Source organism: Pinus tabuliformis, chromosome 9 (genome assembly GCF_031772625.1).
Source record: "Pinus tabuliformis cultivar Carrire ecotype Pingquan chromosome 9, CPIR1, whole genome shotgun sequence".
Lineage (NCBI taxonomy): Eukaryota > Viridiplantae > Streptophyta > Pinopsida > Pinales > Pinaceae > Pinus > Pinus tabuliformis.
In genome coordinates this window covers 1,136,927,441-1,136,950,571 of record NC_142307.1, presented here as the reverse complement: position 1 = coordinate 1,136,950,571, position 23,131 = coordinate 1,136,927,441, and the positions used below count along the sequence as shown (strand labels likewise).

At 42.6% G+C, this 23,131-nt stretch overlaps 1 non-coding gene across 1 annotated transcript; it reads right to left on the bottom strand.

Annotated features, from left to right (window-relative positions):
* Positions 1–475: 475 nt before the first annotated feature.
* Positions 476–701, bottom strand: LOC149152639 (small nucleolar RNA U3). The gene has a single exon (XR_016263882.1). It is a non-coding gene; the product is annotated as a small nucleolar RNA U3 (small nucleolar RNA).
* Positions 702–23,131: the final 22,430 nt, after the last annotated feature.

The window sequence follows — 23,131 nt, the reverse complement described above, 5'->3', positions numbered from 1 at the left end:
TTCCAGTGGTATTTAATCCACATTTGTAAGGCTTTTTTAGTGGGCCATAAACCCATGAATTTACAAATTATTGCATATGTCTGCATGTGGTCCCTGTGCGCCTGCAACGCAGGATCATTTAAAATGACTCTGGGGGTGACCACTGCTTTGGGTTTACAAGGTCCCATGTGTGCTTTGTCTTTTGTTCCTTTCTCTCTGTCTTCTTCCTCATTTTCCTTTGTGCCATTATGCTCCCTTGACTTAGTTTCATCCTGTTCCTCTTCTTTGTTTCCTCTCCTTCCTTCTGAAGGATCTCTAACATTTTCCATTGGTTTTTTGCCCCTGCTGGCCACAACCTGCTTGTAAGAGGGAGTGGACCTCCCTCCTTTGTGTCCTTCCATGGAGAACAACCTCTATAATAGCATGTAACCTTAGTTTTTCATCCTGCGCTCCTCCAAATTAAATCGTAAATCACACATAACTTCAAAGTTGGGTAAATCCATTAAAACGCTCTTGGGCCTTCACCGTGTGGAACTGGAAATGTCACAGATGGGATGTTCATTGGGAGAAGGATAGGATTGGAAACCCCCAACCATCACAGCATTCGTGCTCTGGCCTGAGAGCCATCATTCATCTTCTGGATTTTTGTGCTTGTCTGAATAGGAATCTACGCAAACTTTGACGTACAACCTATAGAACAGATCCTGTTTAAGTAAGGTCATCTCATACTACCATTTTAAACAAAACAAATATGTTGATATTTTCCTTCAAAATTTTGTAACACAACCCCAAAAGATGGCAAGCTATCCAAATCTTCACCAGGACACCTACAGGACAATCATAATTTTTCTCAATCTATCCATTCAAATAGTCTAAGATTCATCTCATTTCTCTAAAATTTGGAAACCACAAGGAGTACATTTTAGGGGGTCTTGTTTGATCAATGAAAATCAAGGGAAATAAAATCCAATGGGTAACCATTTTTGTCGGATCGTCATGGTTTCCACATCTCAAGATAATCATTATTTTTGTCATGACAAGGTATGGTCTCAAGCATTCCATTCATCTATAAACTTAGGTCAAGGGCAAGCTATTGCAAGTTCAAGGCGAATTTCTTATGTTGGTGCCAAAACCCCTTCACTTGTGATATTTTGGTAATTTCCTCTTCCATAATATTATATTTTGTAGTTCCAATATGCACTTATTTCTCCACTTCCTTCTTTATTTCAAGATCATTCATAGAATTATATTTGCATAGTTCAAGGTCTGATTTACTATCTCCATATTCATGGCTCTCATTGTCATGGTAAGTTAGAAGCATCTCACCATCAAGGAAACTTTACACATATCTTGAGGCATCTAAGGGTCACAAGAATGTCAAAACTATAGTTTGTTGTAGGTTTCATTGGAAAAATAATAGGGGCTCCCAACACAAGTATGCACCATAATTCTTATCAATAGAAACAATGGTCAAAATATGGCTGATCTATTGCAAATTTCATTGTAAATAAAACAAGCCTCCATAATTTAGGCCACACATTTGAATATCCCACCAATTTCACTTCAAAGGTGTGAATTGATTCATGATTCAAAACATCAAACTTGAGAAATTCCCAAGAATTTTTTCTCAATGCAAAATTTGATAGGTACTCCATTTTTGGAGACAACAAAACCCACTTGGTAAAATTCGATGGGACATATCCTTCACCAATAAGATTTCAATAAGAGGACTCAAATATAAAGGCAACAAGAATGCAGATTCTAGTAGCAAGATTCATTGATCATTCTATCAAGAGACCACAAGGCCACAACTACAAGACTACAGACCCTCTCTACGGAACTCAAGTTGGACATAGTTAGGATTATTGGAATGGTAAATGCATTTAGGTTTATTTTAACGAAGCTAAGTTTTTAGGGTAGAAATGACCACAGTATTGTGTCGGCCTCCAGTATTGTAGCAATAATGCTGCAACTCCTGGGACTCCCTTCTTTGCTTTTGTCAACTCGGTAGTTCGTAACAAACTTGGAAGCGACGGTGCTATATGCACAAGTACTAGCTCTTGCTGCAGGCTGTCACTTGATCAGCTGGCACAAGTCCGCTAGGAGCTTAATCCAAATTCTATGAGCTTTCAGAAGAAGCTTTTAACTGTGATGGACAAAAGCTAACTCTAAGGAGGCTAATCTATTTGCAAAAAGAAACTAAAAGCTGAAAGGAAACGTAAACCCTAGCAAACCCTAGTTTTATCGACTAACCCTACTAGTGCAAGAAAAGAGATGAAAGATGCTAAAATGGATGTGATTGACTCTTGAAAAGGTAAAATTCATGTGTCTAAGCTACTTCTAAAGTAAAATCTGGAAAAAACATATTTTTGTATTTTTGAGTAATTTTGCATAATTATTATGCATGTGCCTTAATAGTTTTATATTGTGCAGAGGTTGATTGACGAAAGGAAATGGAGCGGGCACTTGCAGGAGGTTGGTAAGGTGAGAAGAGGGCCTAAGGGGTCCCTAGCACCCTTCCAAAGAGTTTCATAGTGATCATATCTCGAGAAACTGCCCACGTGATCTTCTATAGGAAGTTTGCAGGGGTTCTACAAGATGTTCTACAGGAAGAGCCGAGAGAGGATTTTTGAGGGTTGATGGAGGAAAACTGGTGGGAAAGTGGAAATGGAGGTTAGATGAGGTTGTGAAGAGGTCTAAGACCTGGTAAATGAGGCCAGGGAACGATGAAGACGGTTGGATTTGTTCAAGGATGGAGGGACCAATGTTGCACAAAAATGAAGAAATTAGGTCAAACTGGCAGAGTGTGGTGAATGAAGGGAAGGAATATGGGGTTGAAGTAGGTGGTGTGAGGAAGGAAGGATAGGCAGGGATGGATTACAGGTGATCTGCACACTATTTCTCCAAACTAATTGAAGAAAGACTAGAAACATTAGATATCAATCTACTTTGACCTATTTTGACCTAAAAACCAGAAATCATGGTGGACAGAAGTTTATTGGCAGAAAATCATGTAAGACAACTATGAAAACTGAGCAAGAATAGATCTAAGCATGTCATCACAACTGATATCAACTTCCCTAACTAAAAATCTAAGACTTGTGATTGCATGGAAAGGCAAAACAGTGTTTTTGTGGCAACAAGTATGCCTTGGTCTCAGCTCATGGTCCCAAGGAGGGAGAGATGAGATCAAGGATTTCTTGGTGGCCTTTTTGTAGGTATTTTCCTTTACCAAACTATCAAAATAACCTGAAGCATGAAAAGCTATTTCAATCATCAAAAGCAACCTAAATAACAAAGAAATATGTTAATCTAAGTAGCAGAAATTATTCTAGGAATGCAGCAAAAACATATAAAAGTACACAAAAGGAGGTACTGGCACTTGGGTTGGGCCCAACCCCAAGAGCTACAGCCTCCTAAAAGAAGCTCAGATCTAATGCAAAGTGAAACTGATCTCCATTACTCAAAAAATAACCATGTCACAAAAAGGTTTACAACAAAAGCTCAAAAATGAGTTGAAAGGCAGAGCAGCACTAAAGTGAAAATATACAACTGTTCAAGAGCTAAACTACAAAAGCTAGAAGCCTTCCTACTTATCACCACAAGGACCTCCAACAACCCTCCTTAACTCAAGGGGCTTGGCTGCTCAAAACTGCAAGTAATCAGCCACTTCACAAAAGTTGCTCGGTTGCCCTTGGGAATCATCTTCGGTGGGTTACTGAACTCCGAGCCGATGGTGGAGAACTCGAGGAAGGGGCCATTTAGTGTAGGAGACACCCTTCTTACAAATCTTCAGCCTTTTTCCCTTGTATTTGGCTGTCAACTAGCTCATAAATGCTTGACCTTGGTCCAAAATATGTCCAAAAATCTGCAATAAGCACGTATTAGACTTCATGGTCAAGTGACTATTGTAATTCATTCAATTATCATAAATATACTCAAAAGCATACATAAACTATGAAGAATGGTGGATTAATTTAGAATAATAGGCAAAATGAGCCTAACAAGTTACCCATTTTTGGGGCTCATCATCACCCCCTGCTAAATGTGTTGCTCATCCTCTGAGCAACTAATCCATCTCATCATCTTTGATTGCTTTGACTGCCTCTCTAACATCCCAAGCCTCCAAGGTGATGCCCTCTTCTTGGTCATGAAACCTTTCTTTTCTCTCTACTTCCTCCCATTGCCTATGCTCTTCTTCTTCTTTGACCCCTTCCAGCAGTCCTAAAAGCAATGGAGGACTAAACTTTAGGTTGATCCAGTTGGCCTGCAGATTTTGCATTGACTATTTATAGAGCGGTACTGTTGCCAAGGCCTCCCTCATCCTTGTTGGGGAGTGGTATTCTCTGATTTTCAGACTATGGGACAGTGTGTTCCATCTCCTTGTGCAAGCATGAATGTAGTTATCCCCCAACAGTCTTTCCATGTCCTCAAAGTGAGCAATGGCATGAGCTTGTCTTTTAATGCAATCTAAGTGAACCTGGGGGTCGTTGGCAAGTTGCTGATGGGCATACACTACAGCTAAGGGATTTTCTGGTTCTGCTCTGATCATGAGTGGCTCCCATAGCTCCCTGTCCATAACATTCCGAATTTTTACTGCCCTCTTTTCCTCATGGTTTAACCAAAAGGCCATGGACATGAGTTTCACATCTCCTAATGCAGCATTGGGGTCCCACAGATTCATGTTTGGAAGGGCCAAGTTGTGTAAATATAATTCTGATAACTTGGATTTATCTTCTGCTAAGCTGCTATCACACAAAGCCATGAATTGATGGTAATTATCAAATGGAATGGTGACCCTTTGGGCCAAGGTGTTAATTTGGAATTACAACCATTGATCTTTAAGATATAAGGCATATGACTTAGCAGGTTGCCTACATTGTAAGGCTTCTACTACCCAGCTAGCCATGCAGGCTAGTTGGGCCTCTTTCTCTTGCACCTGTTGATTTAGGGACTGTATTTCCTCTGCTGCCTATGAGTCCTTTTCCTGTAGCAGTTTTGTTAGCACCTCAACCTCAGCCTGCAGCTTGTCTCCTTTATGTTGTTCATTAGTTGCTTCCTTGTCTACCAGAGGCCCTTCTTGCTACTGTTGTTCTCCCAAAATGGAGGGCCTATCTTCCTTATGACTTCCCTGTAGCTGCAACTTTTTCTTAGCAACTCATTCTCCTCCTATAGCTCGGCTCTTTTGTAGCTTTCTACATGACTAACCATGGCCAGTTCTCCTCTTAACTCTTTTAATTTCTCTTCCATGTGGCCTATGTCCTCAATTCCCTTAGATTTGGAAATTTTCATCCATGTGTGTGTTCTGATCCTCTCTTGTTCTAATGCAAGGAAGAGTGGCACAACAAATTTTTGTGGGATGATTTTCCCACCCTCTAATAGGTTGTAGTATGAGCCCAAGCTAGGCTGAGGGCTTGGTTCTAGTATCTCCTCAGTCTTTCCCTCTCCTTGTGATGATTTGGTTGTCTTTTCCTCCAATTTCTCAGTCTCTTTTAACTTAGCCAGAGTTTCCTGTAGAGACGTCTCGGCTTCCTGTAGAGTTGTATTTGAGTCCATCGTCCTAATTCTCTCTCTATAGGTGGAGGTTTTTGGGCTTCCTCATTCATAGGTGATAGACATGTTTGAAGGAGACTCTTCTTTTGGTTTAGTTGTTGTGTCCTGAATGACAATTGGCTCTTTTGACTGTGGCTTGGGTTTGCCCACTTTTATCTGTGTGCTCCTCCTTCCTTTAAAGTACATGGAGGTTTGCCTCTTTCTTTTCCCTTTTTGTTTTGGAGATGTGCTTAAGGTAGCAAACACAGCTGCTGCCTCCCTTGCCAATATCTCAGGTGATTTCTCCTCTTGCTATTATTTTTCCCTGCTTCCTGTAGAAATCCCTGTGTCAACTGTTTCTGTTTGTGTTGCGGAGATTTCAGGGTGTGTCTTTTCCTTTTGTTTCTGTGTGCCTACTTTGGCTATGGTAGCCTTCATTTGGGATTTTTCAGCCTTCTCTGTTCTACTCTGCATCCTCTTTTCCCATGATGTTTTTTCTGTTATGTTTTAGGCTTAGCATTCTGGCCCATTTCCCCTTTTTCTTTCTGTCCTTTTTGTGCTTGAATGTCCTGTGTTCCTTCACCATTGGTTTTTTCACCTTCCTCAGTGTGTTCTCCCATCTCACTACTGGATGAGGTGATGTCTTTGGCCATAATTCTGATATTTTCATCCCTGGACATGTTTTGGAAGGTCTCCCAAGATATGGGGACAGTGTAGGTGTGCAAAGCATCTTCCACCAATAGTTTGATGAACCCATGATGGGACAATTGATCTGGGATCCCTTCATTTAATTTTGTACCACATTCAATTAGTGATTGAAGAATAAAATAGGGAATGCTCATTTTTTTGGCTAGAGGCAAATCAATCCCATGCCTTAGTTCACACAGCAACCTGAAATGATATCCATAGATGATGCTAAACCTTCCTTCACATGTGATGTACTTCATAATTTCGAAACTGACTTCACTCCAGAGAGGAGGCAAGCTGGTTCTTCTAACCCTGTTTTTGTCTTCTACAGGATGCTCCGTGGGTAGAAAGAATGACTTCTTGGCAACTTGGCCCAATGATCTCTCTTCTTTTCTGCAAGGGAGCCCCAATGGTAGACCAGTAACTGCACTGATGAGCTCAAGAGTGAGTTCTAGGGTCAAACCCATAAAATGAACTGTAGCATGTGTTTTTTACTGTGGTCTCAGGGACATTAAAAACTCCTCAGTTATCTCATCATCATGACCCTGAATTTTGTCAAAGAAGGATATCCAATTTGCTTGGGTGAAAAGGTCCACCACCTCAGGATGCTCATGAAATTTGCTAGAGTCTGATGGTTCTTTCCTTATGAATCCTCCTGGCATGGTGAGAGTGCTCATTTTATGCTTTAAGCAGAAAAGGAAATACCTTTTATGGTTTCCCCTAAAGCCAATAAGGAATTTCTCGAGTGTCCAATATCAACTAGCAAAAATTCTTTGGTTTTAAGACTGCTGTCACCCAGAACTCGACTGTCTACTTATGAAAAGAAGAATTTGATTTTTACAGACAGAGCACAAGGATCAAGTTTTCTTCTCAGCACATAGACATATATGCAAATTCAAAAAAAAAATTACACATACAGGTTGGTCCCCACGGCTACATATATCTTCCCTACAGGATAATTCAAAAAGGAAACATGGAGGAAAATTTTGATGCAGAAAACTGGGAAACTCAGTGCAATACGCAGGCAAACATTTTACTTCCAATACACATGCAGATTTTTTCTCTAATTTTCCAATCTGATGCCGTTCAATTCACCACCTTGCACAAACACATCACACATAGAGGAGTTTTTTGGGCCTACCTCATTTGGAGCTCCAAATTTGACGAAAAATCCCAGGTTCTCCTACTCCGGAAAGCTATGCAGGTTTTCCTGTAGAACCCTTCCTGTAGAAGGCCCCCGGTTCCTGTAGAATGTCACTGTTCTACTGAGCGAGCCCGTTACATGGGAGATTTTCGAAAACAAGCAGGAAAACCAATGGAGGATGTCTGGTTAACAGTTTTTGGAAGCGGAGGACATGTACTCTAGTCGAGGACGTTACAAGTGCAAGATGAACAGAAGGTGGTGTAAGTTTCAGCTGGGCATCTTTTAACTGTGGCGTGATTTGTGGTGAGGGGATGAGGTGGCTAGACTGGACAATTGATCTGATGTCACAGCCATAATTTCTCTGTGTGTTTCTGACCACCATCACCTCCTTTTTGTCATTATCCGCCGCCACCACTACCAGTCCCAACGATTTCTCCCAGAATGGACGCTCCACACGTGCTGACTGCACATTTCGTTGATAATTTTGAATGTAAAGGGGCTCGTTTGGATCCCGCGAGGATATGTAACTGGCTGAGGGTGGCCAGTTGACTGGCAACCAATTCCACTCAATCCGAACCATTCCCATAGCCATGCAGCTTTTAAAATATATTTTATTCAATTGACGAATGAGTTTATGCACTTACCTGTGTCGTCATGGTCGCGTTATGCAGACTTCGGGTTTTGGAACCACTCCTTCATTTGCTGCTACTTCATGCATAGGTTTTGGAACCCATTCCTTCATTCATTGATGTTATATGTATAGGTATTGCTTAGCTTTGGCTGCTGCTGATATTTCCACATTCAAGGAGAGCCCTTTGCATGTCTCCTTTGTCGTTTTTGGCCGTCCCTGTCTCCAGAGTATGTCTTCCAGAGGGATCAGCTGCTACAGGATTCCTGTAGGATGTCCTGTAGCTGCTTCTCCTCCTGGAATGCAATGCTAGAATGAGCATGGCTATATTACCGAGGAGGGGTTCAGCTAATGAGGCATCCAGATGGAGATTGATAGGTATGGTGAGCCAGATAGTACTGCCTAATTTGTCACTAGAAGTTCTTACTAGCGGTATGAAGAAAACAGGGTTTTTTTGGTGTGACCGTGCAGGAACAAATAATAGGATCAGTGCAACGGAGGTGTAAAGAGATGAAAAAGGGTGACATATGGTGATGGATGGAAACAGGGGTGTTGGAAGGTCTCTTAGGCAGATCCCCAACCTTCTGATTCTCTTCTGAGATCAATTTTGCTTGTTTGTGGGTTCTACATGATCTTTCTGTAGAAGACACAGAACTTCCTGTAGAAGGTCAAATCCTGGCCCAAATGAGATCAAATCTTAGGAAAGGGAAGTGGTCATGGAGGAATTGTTTGTGAGGGATGCTTGTAGCTTGGTGCTGACCTCTGTCCTTGTTTTGTGTGATCCTCCTAACCTGCAATGTCCTTCCCGCAACCTGCAAATTGTTCAACATAAGTCAAGTTTTTTTTTTTTTTTTTCTTTTTTTTTTTTTTTGAGAGAGACAGCTGGGGTGCCTCCAAGAGGTTTTCACCCTCACTGTCTGTCGCGGGCTCCTCTAAGAGGTTTTCACCCAAGGATATTTTCATTCCTTTTCTGTTTTTCCCTCCTTTTTTTTTGGTGCTCAGAATATGGATGGGGCGGGAACAGGGACCTGCTCCACTACCAGCGTTGATTTATTTAGAGTTTCAATGAACTCCTGCTTAGAAAGGGGCTTCCTGTAGATCCTCAAACGATGCCCATTAACGAGCATGGGGATGGCTTCTTCATCAATGGTCTTGATAAAGACTGAACCATTGTCATTACATTTCTCCACTGTATATGGTCCCAGCCATCTTGTCCTCAGCTTCCCTTTGAAATCATTATATCTTGAATCATATAACAATGCCCAATCTCCTGGTTGAAATTGCTTCTCCTTAAGGTGTCGGTCATGCCATATTTTTCTTTGAAGTTGTACTACCTCTGAGTGGAGGAGGGCCTGCATTCTTTGTTCATCCAGTCCATTCAGCTAAAGTAGTCTTTTCTGTTGCGCATGGCTGAGATCTAGGTCTAGCTGAGATGCCAATCTCAATGTGTTGTATTCAAATTCTATGGACAACAAAGCCTTCTTCCTGTAGACCAGCTCATAATGTGTGAAACCTGTTGTAATTTTCCAAGTAGTGTTGTAGGCCTAGGTGGCCTCAACCAAGCGATCTGCCCAATCCTTTCTGCCGCTGCTCACCACTTTAGTCAAGATCTCTTCCAAAGCACTATTAGTGACTTCCACCTGCCCATTTGCTTGTGGATGATAAGGGGTGGAAGTTATGTGCTTACTCTTGTGATGAGAAAGTAGGTCTTCAATCAGATTAGAGGTGAACTGGCTTCCTTGATCTATGACTAATTCTCTTGGGTAGCCAAATTTATAGAAGATATTTTCCCTCAAAAACTCAACCACTTTTTCTTCTATTGCTGCCTTGATTGCCTTTGTTTCTGCCCACTTTGTCAGGTAGTCTATGCACACAATGATGTAAGACTTTTTTCTTGAAAGAGGGTTGATAGGACCTACAAATTCCATGCCCCACTTCTCAAATGGCTCAAAATTCACCTGAGGTTGGAGGGGAATTTCATCCCTTGGAGTCGTTTTCCCCATCCTTTGACATCAGCCGCATTGGCTGATGTATCTTCTGACATCTTGATGAAGAGTGGGCCAATAGTAGCCTACCTGTAGAATTTTGAAAGCGGTTCTTTTTGTTGCAAAGTGGCCTCCACAGGGTCCATCATGACAGGTCTGGAGGATGTCAAAAACTTCCTCCTCCCTGAAACAACACCTCAAAATCTAATCTGGGCCAAGTTTGAATAGGTTGCCCCCAATCCAAGTGAATGGGGTGCTTTTCCTCACGATCTTTCTCTTCTCTTTTGAGGATAGGTAAGGAGGGAATTGTGCTGAAACCAAGTAATTTGCTATATTAGCAAACCATGGCGAGAGTACTGAAATAACAAACAGGTGTTCATCTGGCAGTTGATCATCCACCACCCCTTCTTCTCCTACAAGAAAATCTAGTCTAAACAGAAAATCAGCAACAATATTTTCCTTACTTGGCTTGTCAATAATGATCAAATCAAATTACTGCAATAAAAGTAACCATCTAGTGATACGAGCATTTACATCAGGTTTATTCATCAAATACCTAATTGCAGCATGATCAGTGTGTACGAATATCTAATAACCAGTGGTGTAGTTTTTGAACTTGTTTAGGGAATGGATTACAGGTAGGAGCTCTTTCTCGGTTACAGTATAGTTTAATTCTGCCTTGGACAGGTTTTTACTGATGAAATATATGGCATATGGTAGCTTCTCTTCAATTTGTCCTAAGGCTTCTCCTATGGCTTTGTTCGAGGCATCTGTGTGAATGTGGAGAGGTAGGGTCCAGTTTGGACCTGTCAAGATTAGGGAAGTTACCAGCTTATCCTTCAACACATCCAGAGCCTCTTGACAATTTTTAGTCCACATAAAATCAACATCTTTCCCCAAAAGACTAAACAATAGAGAGGCTAACTTACTGAAATCTTTAATGAACCTTCTATAATATCCCGCTAGGCCTAAGAAACTTTGAACATCCCTTACCTTTTGAGGAGGTGGAACCCTTTGGATGATACCAATCTTGTTGGGATCCACCTGTAAGCCTTGCTAAGAAATTGTATGATCTAGCACGGTCCCTTCAGTCATCAGGAACTCACATGTTTTAGGACTGAGGGACAGGTTCATTTCAACACAATTGGTTAAAACTTTTCCCAGGTTAGTAAATGCTTCTTGGAAGTTGGACCCATAAGGAGTAAAGTCATCCATGTAGATTTCCACCGAATCATGAACCAGCTCAACGAATATGCTTAGTACAGCTCTCTAGAAAGTGGCAGGAGTGTTGCATAACCCAAAGGGAAGGACCCGGTAGGCAAAAGTACCCCATGGACAAGTGAAAGTGGTCTTATCTTGGTCTTCTGAGCTGATTTGGATCTAATTATACCCGCTGAACGCATCTAGGAAAGAAAAAAATTCTTCCCTGCCAGCCCATCTAACACTTGATCTACAGAAGGAAGAGGGAAATGGTCCTTCTTGGTGGATTTGTTAAGTTCTCGATAATCTACAGAGATTCTTGACTTCCCATTTTTCTTGGGCATAAGCACCAGAGGAGAACCCCACTCACTATCAAAGATGGGGTAGATGAATCCTGCGTCCAATAACTTTTGCAATTCTTCTTTAACAATGTCTTTAAGGGATAGATTCGTTCTCCTCTAAGGCTGCTTGACTAGTTTACAATCCTCTTTGATGTAAATGTGATGGGTACAGACTGAAGGGTGGACTCCTTTCATCTCCTTATAGCTCTAAGAAAAAGCATCCAAATAGCGGTTCAACAAGCTACACAGCTCCTTCTCTTGAGAGGGATATAGAGAAGAGTTTATCTTTAAGGTTATTTCAGGGCCAAATTCCACATTCTTAACTTGGGAAGAGGTTAGATCAGCCACAGAGAGATCCCCTAAAGCACACTGGGAGGTGGATTTTGGATTAAATTCTCAATAAGGTCATCCTTAGTTTGAGGATCCCCCTAGTGGCTTCCACAGTGCAGACAAGTGCAGAGTAGACTTCATCCTCATCTTCCTCCTCCAACCAGAGAGGTAAGTCATGTTCGAGCAAAGGTTGGGCAGGAGGATATAGGACTAGCTGTTTGGACATTGGCCCATTCTTAATGGTCATGCTCCCAGCTCGACAATTGATGTAAGCATCTACAATAGCTAACCAAGGCATTCCCAAAATGAGGGGGTATCTAGTGAGTTTTGCCTTTGGTTGAAGGACCAAAAAGTCCGCAAGTACTCCCAAGAATCAACAGAGACCAGGACATCTTCCACAATCCCTTCGGGAGTCACGATGGAGTGGTCTACTAACTGTAGTATTGTCGAGGTCTTTCTCAGGGAACCTTGAAGGTTAAGTTTGAGCATAGTATCCCTGGTCATCACATTAATGGCAACCCCTAGATCAACCAGGGTGTGGGGGATTATGGTGCCGTTGATGTGGACATCCACTACAGGACTCCCAGGGTCCAAATATTTTGGACAGATTACTTGTCCCAACATTAGATCAGACAGTTGTCCTATGACATTGATAGTTGGGGCACCTCTCTTGCACCTGCTTGGGTGCCTGAAATACTTCTCTTTGATCAATTTGTTGTAGATTGGTACATCTTTGATGGCCTGGAGAAGTGGTATTTTTACACACAGCTGTTTAAGTTCTCCCAAAAGTTCAGTCTCTTCCGGATTTGGTTGCGTGTATCCATTTAGTCTCTCAGGAAAGGGTGGAATGGATTTGGGTTCACTTTCCTATTTTTTGGCTTCATCCTCCTTAGGATGAGGTTGGCTATCTAGGAGGACCTTCCCAAACCATAGGTTGATCTCTTGAATCTCCACTGGGTAGGTAGGGCATGTTGTCTCTCTAGTATATACCTGCTGGGCCTGTCTGTTATTGGGGTTCAGGTTCGGTTGAGAAGGCATCTAGGGTTGTCTTGGAGGAGCAGGAGGTAATGGCTGTGGTTGAGTAGGTGGTGGAGGCAAAATGGTGGGAGGAGAGTTGTACTAGGGCCTCCACCCCTATTGCGGTGCATTCCACTGAGGTTGTGGTTGAACATAAGAATGAAATGAATGAGTAGCAGGTTGAGTATGGTATTGAGGTGGATATGACCAAGGAGGGGATGCGGACCAGGAAGGATGAACGGGGGGACCCCAAGAAGGTATGGGAGTGGATTGATTGGAGTTGTAATATGTTTGGGATGTCCCTTGCATCCCCTGCTAGTAAGGTTTGGATCCATGTGGCCTCCTTTGGTTGAAGAAGTAGAGTGGTTCAGTGGCTCCTTCAGCCCCTTGGTACACAACTTTAAATCCGGGTAAGGTTGGGCACTGGTTTGTAGGGTGGTCTTCCTCACAAACGAAGCATACCTCTACTGAGTGTAATGGACACTCGTTCTTAGGATTCTTCCTTGTGCATCTGGGACAAAAGATGGCCAAAGCCCTCTCAGCTTCCTCTTTCTTCTGTTGGATTCGAAAAGTATCCAGTTGCATGGCAATGGTCTGTCTCACCTCACTTTTAAGGTCTTCCATCTGATTTGTAAACTCATGTTTGGAGAAGGTTTAGCTGAAAGTGGATTCCCCCTACCTCTTTTTCGGGCTACCCTAGAATGGTTTCTAAACACAGTCTTTATGTCCTCATAAGGTAGTTGTTAGATGTCTCCTCCAACTAGCAAATGGAGGGTATCTAGAAGCTCTTCAAGGACTCCTCGGAGCAGAACCAACTTCAAAGATTCGGGGTCAGGTGTGCACCTGGCCCTTTTATAACTGAGTTGGAACCTTTCTTCATAGTCTTCTAGAGACTCATCACTTCCCATGGTCATTCAAAATATTTCTCCCTTCATTTCCTTTGACCTATAGTAGTCCCATTATTTGTTGTTAAATGCTTGCTACATTTGAGCCCAAGTTGTGATACTGTTTCCAGGTAACCCCATGAACCAGCGTAGTGTTGCATCCTTGAGGGTAGAGGGAAAGAGTTTCAACTTTTTCTCGTCTTTTGCATAGTCATAAGTTTGAAAAAGGACAGCAAACTCAAACAAGAAGGTATCAGGGTCTTCAGTGGTCAATCCATGGAAGTGAGGTAAGGATGAGGGACTTATGATTTTCATTTTTGTGTCCCCATTTGTCTCTTGGATGGGAAAGGCACCTTGTATTCTTTCCTCATTCCCTATATTGTTCTTGTGTTCAGCCATGGTCTCAAGAGGAACATTTTCTTGCTCTTATTCTATTATAGGGTCTTCATATATTGTTGGAGGTTCACCTATAGGTTCTTCTGGATCACTGCCACCGAAGAAGAGAGAAGGGTGATTGAGTGATGTGGTGGAGGTGTTGGGTAAGAATTTTCCTGTATGGTATTTGTTCCTACGAGGCATGAAATGAAATATTTTTGGTCGATTTTTACTTTTTTTGCTTGTACCTGCAAAACTGAAATGGATTGAACTGAAACTAACTAAAATCTATCTTGCTGGAATGAAAATGAAAAATTGAAATGAAAGTAGGAAAGGACTAATCTATGCTACTGAAATGAAATTGCAGAAAGGAAATGCTAAGCTACACTTGCAGAATTTAAATACTAATTTACGCTTGCGAAATTGAAATTGCAGAATGGAAATGCTAATCTACGCTTGCACAAATTGAAATTCTAGTCTAGGAAAGCAGGAAATGTCTAATCTACTTTTTTGGAAATGAAATTACAGAATGGAAATGAAACAACTACTCTACGCTTGCTGAAATAAATTACTGAGCAGAAGGTTGTAGTAGAAAATAGAAGAAAAGCAGCAATCACAAATACTCTGACACTTCCCTGGTAACAGTGCCAAAAAGATGGTGGGCTCCAGTATTGTAGCAATAATGTTGCAACTCCTAGGACTCCATTCTTTACTTTTATCAACCCGGTAGTTCGTAACAAACTTGGAAGCGGCGGTGCTATATGCACAAGTACTAGCTCTTACCACAGGCTGTCACTTGATCAGCTGGCACAAGTCTGCTAGGAGCTTAAGCCAACTTCTATGAGCTCTCAGAAGAATCTTTTAATTGTGATGGATGAAAGCTAACTCTAAAGAGGCTAATCTATTTGCAGAAAGAAACTAAAAGCTGAAAGGAAACACAAACCCTAGTTTTACCAACTAACCCTACTAGTGCAAGAAAAGAGATGAAAGCTACTGAAATGGATGCCATTGACTCTTGGAAAGGTAAAATGCATGTGTCTAAGCTACTTCTGAAGTAAAATCTGGAAAAAAACATATTTTTGTATTTTTGAGTAATCTTGCAGAATTATTATGCATGTGCCTTCACTATGTTGTACTATGCAAAGGTTGATTGGCGAAAGGAAATGGACTGGGCACTTGCAGGAGGTTGGGAAAGTGAGAAGAGGGCCTAGGGGGTCCCTAGCACCCTTCCAGAGAGTTTCACAGTGATCAGATCTCAAGAAACTGCCCACGTGATCTTCTACAGGAAGTCTGCAGTGATTCTCCAGGATGTTCTACAGGAAGAGCCAAGAGAGGATTTTTGAGGGTTGATGGAGGAAAACCGGTGGGAAAGTGGAAATGGAGGTTGGATGAGGCTATGAAGAGGTCTAGGACCTAGTAAATGAGGCTAGGGAGTGATGAAGATGGTTGGATTTGTTCAAGGATGGAGGGACCAATGTTGCACAAAAATGAAGAAATTAGGTCAAACTGGCAGAGTGTGGTGAATGAAGGGAAGGAATCCGGAATATGGTGTTGGAGCAGGTGGTGTGAGGAAGGAAGGATAGGCAATGATGGATTACATGTGATCTGCACACTATTTCTCCAAACTAATCAAATAAAGACTAAAAACATCAAAGATCGATTTACTTTGACCTATTCTGACCTAAAAACCAGAAATCATGGTGGACAGAAGTTTATTGGCAAAAAATCATGTAAGACAACTATGAAAACTGAGCAAGAATAGATCTAAGCATGTCATCACAACTGGTATCAACTTCCCTAACTAAAAATCTAACACTTGCGATTGCATGGAAAGGAAAAACAGTGTTTTGTGGCAGCAAGTATGCCTTGGTCTCAGCTCATGGTCCCAAGGAGGGAGAGATGAGATCAAGGATTTCTTGGTGGCCTTTTTGTAGGCCTTTTCCTTTACCAGACTATCAAAACAACCTAAATCCTGAAAATGTATTTCAATCATCAAAAGGAACCTAAATAATAAAGCAATATGTTAATCTAAGTAGCAGAAATTATTCTAGGAATGCAGCAAAAACATATAAAAGTACACAAAAGGAGGTAATGGAACTTGGGTTGGGCCCAACCCCAAGAGCTACAGCCTCCTAAAAGAAGCTCAAAGCTGATGCAAGTGAAACTGATCTCCATTACTAAAAAAAAACCATGTCACAAAAAGGTTTACAGCAAAAGCTCGAAAATGAGTTGAAAGGCAGAGCAGCACTAAAGTGCGAAAATAAAATTGTTCAAGAGCTAAACTACAAAGGCTAGAAGCCTTCCTACTTATCACCATGAGGACCTCCAACAACCCTCCTTAACTCGAAGGGCTTGGCTGCTCAAAACTGCAAGTAATCAACCACTTCATAAAAGCTGCTCGGCTGCCCTTGGGGATCATCTTCGGTGGGCTGCTGAACTCCAAGCTAATGGTGGAGAACTCGAGGAAGGGGCCATTTAGTGCAAGAGACACCCTTCCTACAAATCCTCAGCCTTGTTCCCTCATATTTGGCTGTCAACTGGCTCATAAATGCTTGACCTTGGTCCAAAAGATGTCCAAAAATCTGCAATAAGCACGTATTAGACTTCATGATCAAGTGACTATTCTCATCTTGAATGTTTGTGTGACAACAATGTGAATATTCCTAGATAGTGATTGTTGTAAAGGCTTCTTGGAAAAGTTGTCAGAGTTTCCTATGATCCATTTGAAGAAAACAATAACTGAGTAATGGTACATACTATGATACTATAATTGGGGTTCCACAATAGTAAAACAAATCATTTTCATGACACAGTCAAGTATTTTGTAGCAACAAGATGGACTAGTTATTGTAAGTAGAAGTGAGTGGTAATAATATAGATAATTAATCAGTGGGTTGTTTTTTTTTTTTTTTCTGAATATGACTACTTCTATTAACTGTGTAAAACATATATACAAAAAGATTACATAGGGCAAGGTTTAAGATTTCTCAGTCTCTTTGGCCTTGCCCACATTGCAGCACCCGCGAGCTCTATTACATGACACTGATAAACTGTCCATGGCTGGACTGAACAGAAGAAACACATAAACATATTGACACTTGGACACAGACATATAACACTGAACACATACATTGGACACTTGGACAGGAAGGCCGACATATGGAAATTGAGACAAAAATCCAAAAATACCATAGCAACATCATTCTTCATTCGTAGACTGGAGCTGCTCTTTAATTCGGCATCCGAAGTGAAGCGTGTTCTCAGAATCCGAGAGCTGGATGATTTTGTGAGGACTGTCATTTCTGGCAAGTTCCCTTGGACCTGGCCAGGGAGCCGCATGCACCAGGGAATCAGCAACATAATCCAAATTGAAATCTAAGTCCTCCATTTTCTGTTTTCCTTTGCTCAAATCCGGCGGATGAAGGTTTACGGGAACCGAGGGGCCTGCGTCTGGATTCATATGGAGGCCTGGTCTTTCCAGTTTCCTCTCTCCTGCAGTATACGGAACAGACCATCCCATCCCCGGTACAAGCACAGGCTGAACTCCTCCGCTCTCTCCACCCATGGGCAGGCAGGTAATAGGGGATTCATCCCTGCTGTTGTGCTGCTTTTGTTGCTGCTTTTGTTGCTGAGGCTCCAAATCATGTTCAACTTCAATTGTCACAATCAGAGAGGAATTAACATGCGGACAGGGGAGGCGATACCTGAGAATTGGAAGCTCCCTGCGACTGTCTCCCTCAGCTGGGCTACTCTCCCTCTGCCCTCCCACTTCGTCGTTGCTGTCCTGAAACCAACGAGGATGGGAGGTGACCTCAATTGAGGAAGAGGGGGAGTGATGGTCATCTCTCGGCGGAGCGCGTCCCTGAATTCCTCCTCTCCTGCTACCCATTCGCGGCCTGTCTCGCGGCATGCTGTCACCGTCAATGCTCTGGATAGTCGCCCAAATCAACGCTGCTCCCAGTGGCAGGTCCGAATGCGGCCTCCAATCTCGCTCAGGAACCAGAACCAGTCCTGAGGGCTCGTTCCACGAGCGAGCGACCAGTGCCCCTTGCCAGAACGCACTCCTAATTCCTAAATCTTCCTCACAGACCTTACCAACCCAGTGACAAAGCAAATGCATCTGGCGTACCCAATGACCCTGCAAATTCACCTCGCTAACAGCAAGGAATGTCAACCAAACGTTCAACAGAGAACTCACCGTCGTTTTCCCTGTGCTCTCCGCCGTCTCACCTTTGCCAGGTTCCCACCTCGGCTCTGCTTTCACCTTGCGGCGAGCACAGAGGAGGGTCACAGAACCAGACGCGCTTGTAACCTGCAAACCCGCCATACTCTTCCACTTAACCTCCTTCCTCCCTCGCATGCTTACCTGCTTCCCTCGAGCCGAGAGGACTGGCATTAATGCCATCCCCTTGCCAGCCTCCGCCTTATTTACTCCCCTTGAATTTCTTGCAACGTGGTACCGTCCCACCTTGAGGTCTTGACACCCGGCCACGTGATGGCCCGTGCCACTCTTGCTTGTCTTAATCACCCGCATCCGGGTCACTGAGATCCTTCTTCGCTTGTGATATACAGTCATGATTGAGCTTATTATCTTTGGAGTTGTTCAGAGAGCCCGTGAAATATGAGATGGCTTGTGAGGCTCCTTTGTTGGCTAATATGTCTGCCACCTTATTCGCTGTCCTTCTTACATGCTTGAACTCTATACTTTGAGTGGTGTGTAGTTTCTCCTCCAATGATTCTAATCTGCTTAATAGTCTCCAGCTCACTGCCACCTTGGCTGCCGGTGATCCGGCTTGGAGTCTTTGGGCAGCGTTGATTAGAATTAAAGAATCCCCTTCTATTTCCAAAGGGAAATAGTTGTGCTGTTCTGCAATGCATACTCCTTTCCATAAAGCTTCTAGTTCGGCTACATTATTGGTATCTTTACCTAAAGCTCCATAGAAGATCTGGATTATTTCCCCTGCGTGGTTACGAAAGAGTCCTCCATAACCTGCCAGACCAGGATTTCCTTTGGCCGCCCCATCAAAATTCATCTTGTAGGACTCAAACCCAGGGGGGGACCAGCTGGAGGGAGAGGAGCTGCTGATGGTGGATCTGACATCATCTTTTTGGATCATTGAGAGCTTTATGTTCCAAGCCTTCAGGATCTTGCTTTCTAATGGAGTGGTTGGCATGTCCGTATCTGACCATGCTTTGAGGGACAGAGTTTCTTGCAACTGATTAGTGAGGATAGTCCATAAGGCTTCCAATGACCGAGAAGCGTTATTAAAGATTCTGTGATTCCGTTCTTTCCAGAGAAGCCAGTAAATGAAGCCTGGTAGGAGTCTCCACAGGTGATTTAGTAGCGGGCTTTTGTAGGGAGAGGGGTTCCATTTCCTTAAATTTTCTGTTATATCTTCTGTCTTGACATCTGTTTTCATGTGACAGCTCTCTACTTTTCCCCAGATTGTCTTGGCTAGCAAGCAGGTCTCCATAAGATGTCCTATCGTTTCAGAGGCAGTATTACAGTTCGGACATCTAGATGGCCCTACAAAACCTCGTTTTGTCAGATTATCCCACGTTAATATTCTTCGTTTGCTGAGTAGCCATAGAAATGTGGAAATTTTGGGCCATATTTCTGGTCTCCAGATCTTTTCCCATATCGGGTCCTTGAATGGTTGGTTTCCATTATGTCTGAGCTGATGGGCTTCTTGAGTTGTGAATGTGCCTTTGTGTTTATGTCCCCATCGAAGTCTATCAAGTTGAGGAGAGAATCTGATTTTCCTGTATGAGAGTTCTTCCTCTATTTCTTCATAAGTTTCGCTTTGCCAATTATCTTGCCAAAGGCTGGCCTTTTTCCAGGTTCTGAAGTCCATGCTTTCAGAATGCTGCCAAAACTGATTAACTTGTGTGAGTCCTGTTTGTTGCATTTTCTCTTGCAATAGAGGCTTGTGAAAGATTGTATTCAGTGGGGGAAGCTGCTGCCACGAGTCCTCCCAGAATTTTGCTGAGTTTCCAGAGTGCACCTCCCAAAAGCAATGTTCTTGTATAAATTTGCTGTGTGGTTTAGCGGCATTCCATATGGGAGAACCTTGTATAGTGGAGTTAATTCTAATTAGATCATTCCATTGGCTACCTGGTGCGTACTTGGCTTGCCACAATTTGGCCCATAGGGCATTTGGCTTGGTGAGCCAATTCCACCACAGGCGGGCTCCCATGATTTCATTGCTATGCATCGGGTCTCTAAGTCCTAGTCCCCCTTCTGATTTGGGTTTGCATACTTCAGACCATTTGACCAGTGCCCACTTTCTGTTGAGACCCGAAGAGCCCCAGAGAAAATTGCGCTGGAGATTACGGATTGATTTGAGGACCCATTTAGGTGCAGCTAAAAGAGAAAAGAGATATATCGGCAAGGCTTGGAGAACCGACTTGATTAATATGAGCCTACTTGCTGTGTTGAGAGCTCGATACGTCCAGAGTGAGAGTTTTGATTCAAATTTGTCTATAAGTGACTTCCAGGAGGAGTGGTTGATGGCTGCCGCAACGAGAGGGGCTCCAAGATAAGTTGACGGAAGTTTAGAAATTTTAAACTGCAGAATTCTAGCAATATTTCTTTGAGTGGAGAGGGGTGTATTGAAGAAAAACAGATGTGATTTCAAAGAGTTGATGGAGGTTCCCGAGGCGTTGGAGAAGATAGAGAGCAGAGACTTAAAAACTGAGGCTTCCTTGGAGGATGGATGGCCAAAAAGCAGGGTATCATCAACAAATTGTTGATGGGAGTGAGGAGGAGAGCCATGGACTGTGATTCCTTTTAGCATTTGAGTGGATATAGCTGCCTTCAACAATCTGCCTAGCCCCTCTGCCATAAGAACAAAGAGAAAAGGCGACAATGGATCCCCTTGCCTAATGCCCCTTGATGGCCGAAAAGGTTGTGAAGGAGAACCGTTTAACAAAACTGAAAAGCTTGGGGAGGAGATTAAGTTGTAGACCCATCGTGTCCAAGTATGACTGAAGCCAAAAGCGATGAGCATTTTTTGAATATAGTTCCAACTAAGCTTGTCAAAAGCTTTTGATAAATCTAACTTGAGGAGCATACCTGGTTTGTTGAGAATCTTGAGAGAGTGAATCACTTCATTAGAGAGAACGATCCCGTCCATAATTTGCCGTCCCTCAACATATCCTGTTTGTTCCGGGGAGATGAGCAAGGGTAGCAGCGGTTTGAGTCGGTTTGCAATGACTTTTGATATAAGCTTATATATGACATTGCATAATGCAATTGGTCTGAAGCTTTCAGGCTTGCTTGGTTCTGCACATTTTGGAACAAGTGCTATAAAGGTGGTATTGAGAGCTGGGAGGATCCAGTGCATGCTTCGCGATTCTTCCACTAGCTCCCAAACTTCTTCTTTAAGTAGATCCCAGAATGCATGGTAGAAGTTTGCTGTGAACCCGTCCGGCCCTGGGGCTTTGCCATCTTTGAGCTGGTTCATAGCTTCCTCAATTTCCTTTAGGGATGTCGGCTGTAGTAGTTTATTGTTGTGCTCCTCAGTGATGATTCTAGGAATGTGCTGAGTGATGGCTTTGATCTCTGCATCTCTGTTTCCTTCTGGCTCTTTGAGAATATTTTGGAAGTATTGTGTTAACTCTTTCTCCATGTCTTCATGGTTTTCTACTCTTTCGCCCTGCTGATTGTTGATGAAGGTGATGTTGTTGTGCATTCGTCTCTGTACAGCAGTTCTATGAAAAAAATTTGTGTTTTTTTCCCCATCTTTTAGCCAGGTGATTCGAGATTTCTGTTGCCATAGTATTTCTTCTTGTTTTCTTCTTTCTTCTAATTTTTGCCAAAGGATCTGCTCTTGCTGTGTCTGTTCCTCTGTGCGTCCTTCTTCAATAATAGTTTGCTGGAGATTCTCCATTTGTTGTTCCAATCTTTGTCGATCTTCCTGTATGTTGCCGAATTGAGTCTTGTTCCAATTTTTGAGAGCCTGTTTAAGGTTTTTCAGTTTTTGTTGGAATTGAAACATTTTGGCCCCTTCTGGAGGTCTGTAAGCTTTCCAGGCGTCCTCCACGATCTGGCGGAATTTTGTGTTAGTAAGCCAAAAAGCCTCGAAGCGGAAGGGTCGATTACATTTTGCTCCCGGCCTCGACCACTGGAGCATTATGGGCCAGTGATCAGATCCTCCGTGTGGTAGTATTGACGTGTTGAAGTCGCCGCCTAAGTGGATTGCATTATCTGAAAGGAGAAATCGGTCAAGTCTAGAGGCAATGTGATTGACCCCGCTGCGCTTGTTGGTCCAGGTAAAAATGCCATTGGAAGTAGGAATATCCATTAAATGATTGTCCTGAATGAAGTCTTTGAATCCTTTGCTATCTGATTCCAGCCGTGATCTTCCCCCTGTTTTTTCCTCCAGCGATTTGATGATGTTGAAGTCCCCCCCGCTTATCCATAGCGGGAATTGTCGATTTTCATTCAACCTGGACAGTGTTTCCAACAGATCCAATTTGTGTTGATTATTTTGCGGGAAATAAACATTGGTTAGTTGACCATGAATCTGAGTTCCTATGAGATGAAAGGAAGCCTGTATGAGAAAGTGTGCAGCATGGAAGTCGTAAAGATTAAGGATTTTTGGGTTCCATAATATTGCTAATCCTCCTGATGCACCTGAAGCCCCGACTGACATTAGATTACTGCCTGCCCATATTTTGTTTCTGACCTTGTCCATATCTATTGTGCTTTTTTTTGTTTCTTGAAGAAAAACTAGCGACAGTTTTTCTTTCTGAATCAAGTTTTTGATCATCCTACTTTTTGAGGGACTGTTTAGTCCTCTTACATTCCATGAGACTAGCTTCATGGTAAATGTGATGCGGGTTTGTAGAACCTTGTCAGCTTAGGGAATCGCCCTGATTCCACAAGCAATTCTCCTACAGCAATGGTTCTTTGCAAGTCCGTCTTGCGCCCTCTCTTTTTGTTTTCTTTGAGAATCTTCTTTGCGTCCCATGGACTTCCACCTTGTATACCTAGATGTTTGTTGTGCTGAACTTTGGTTAAGACT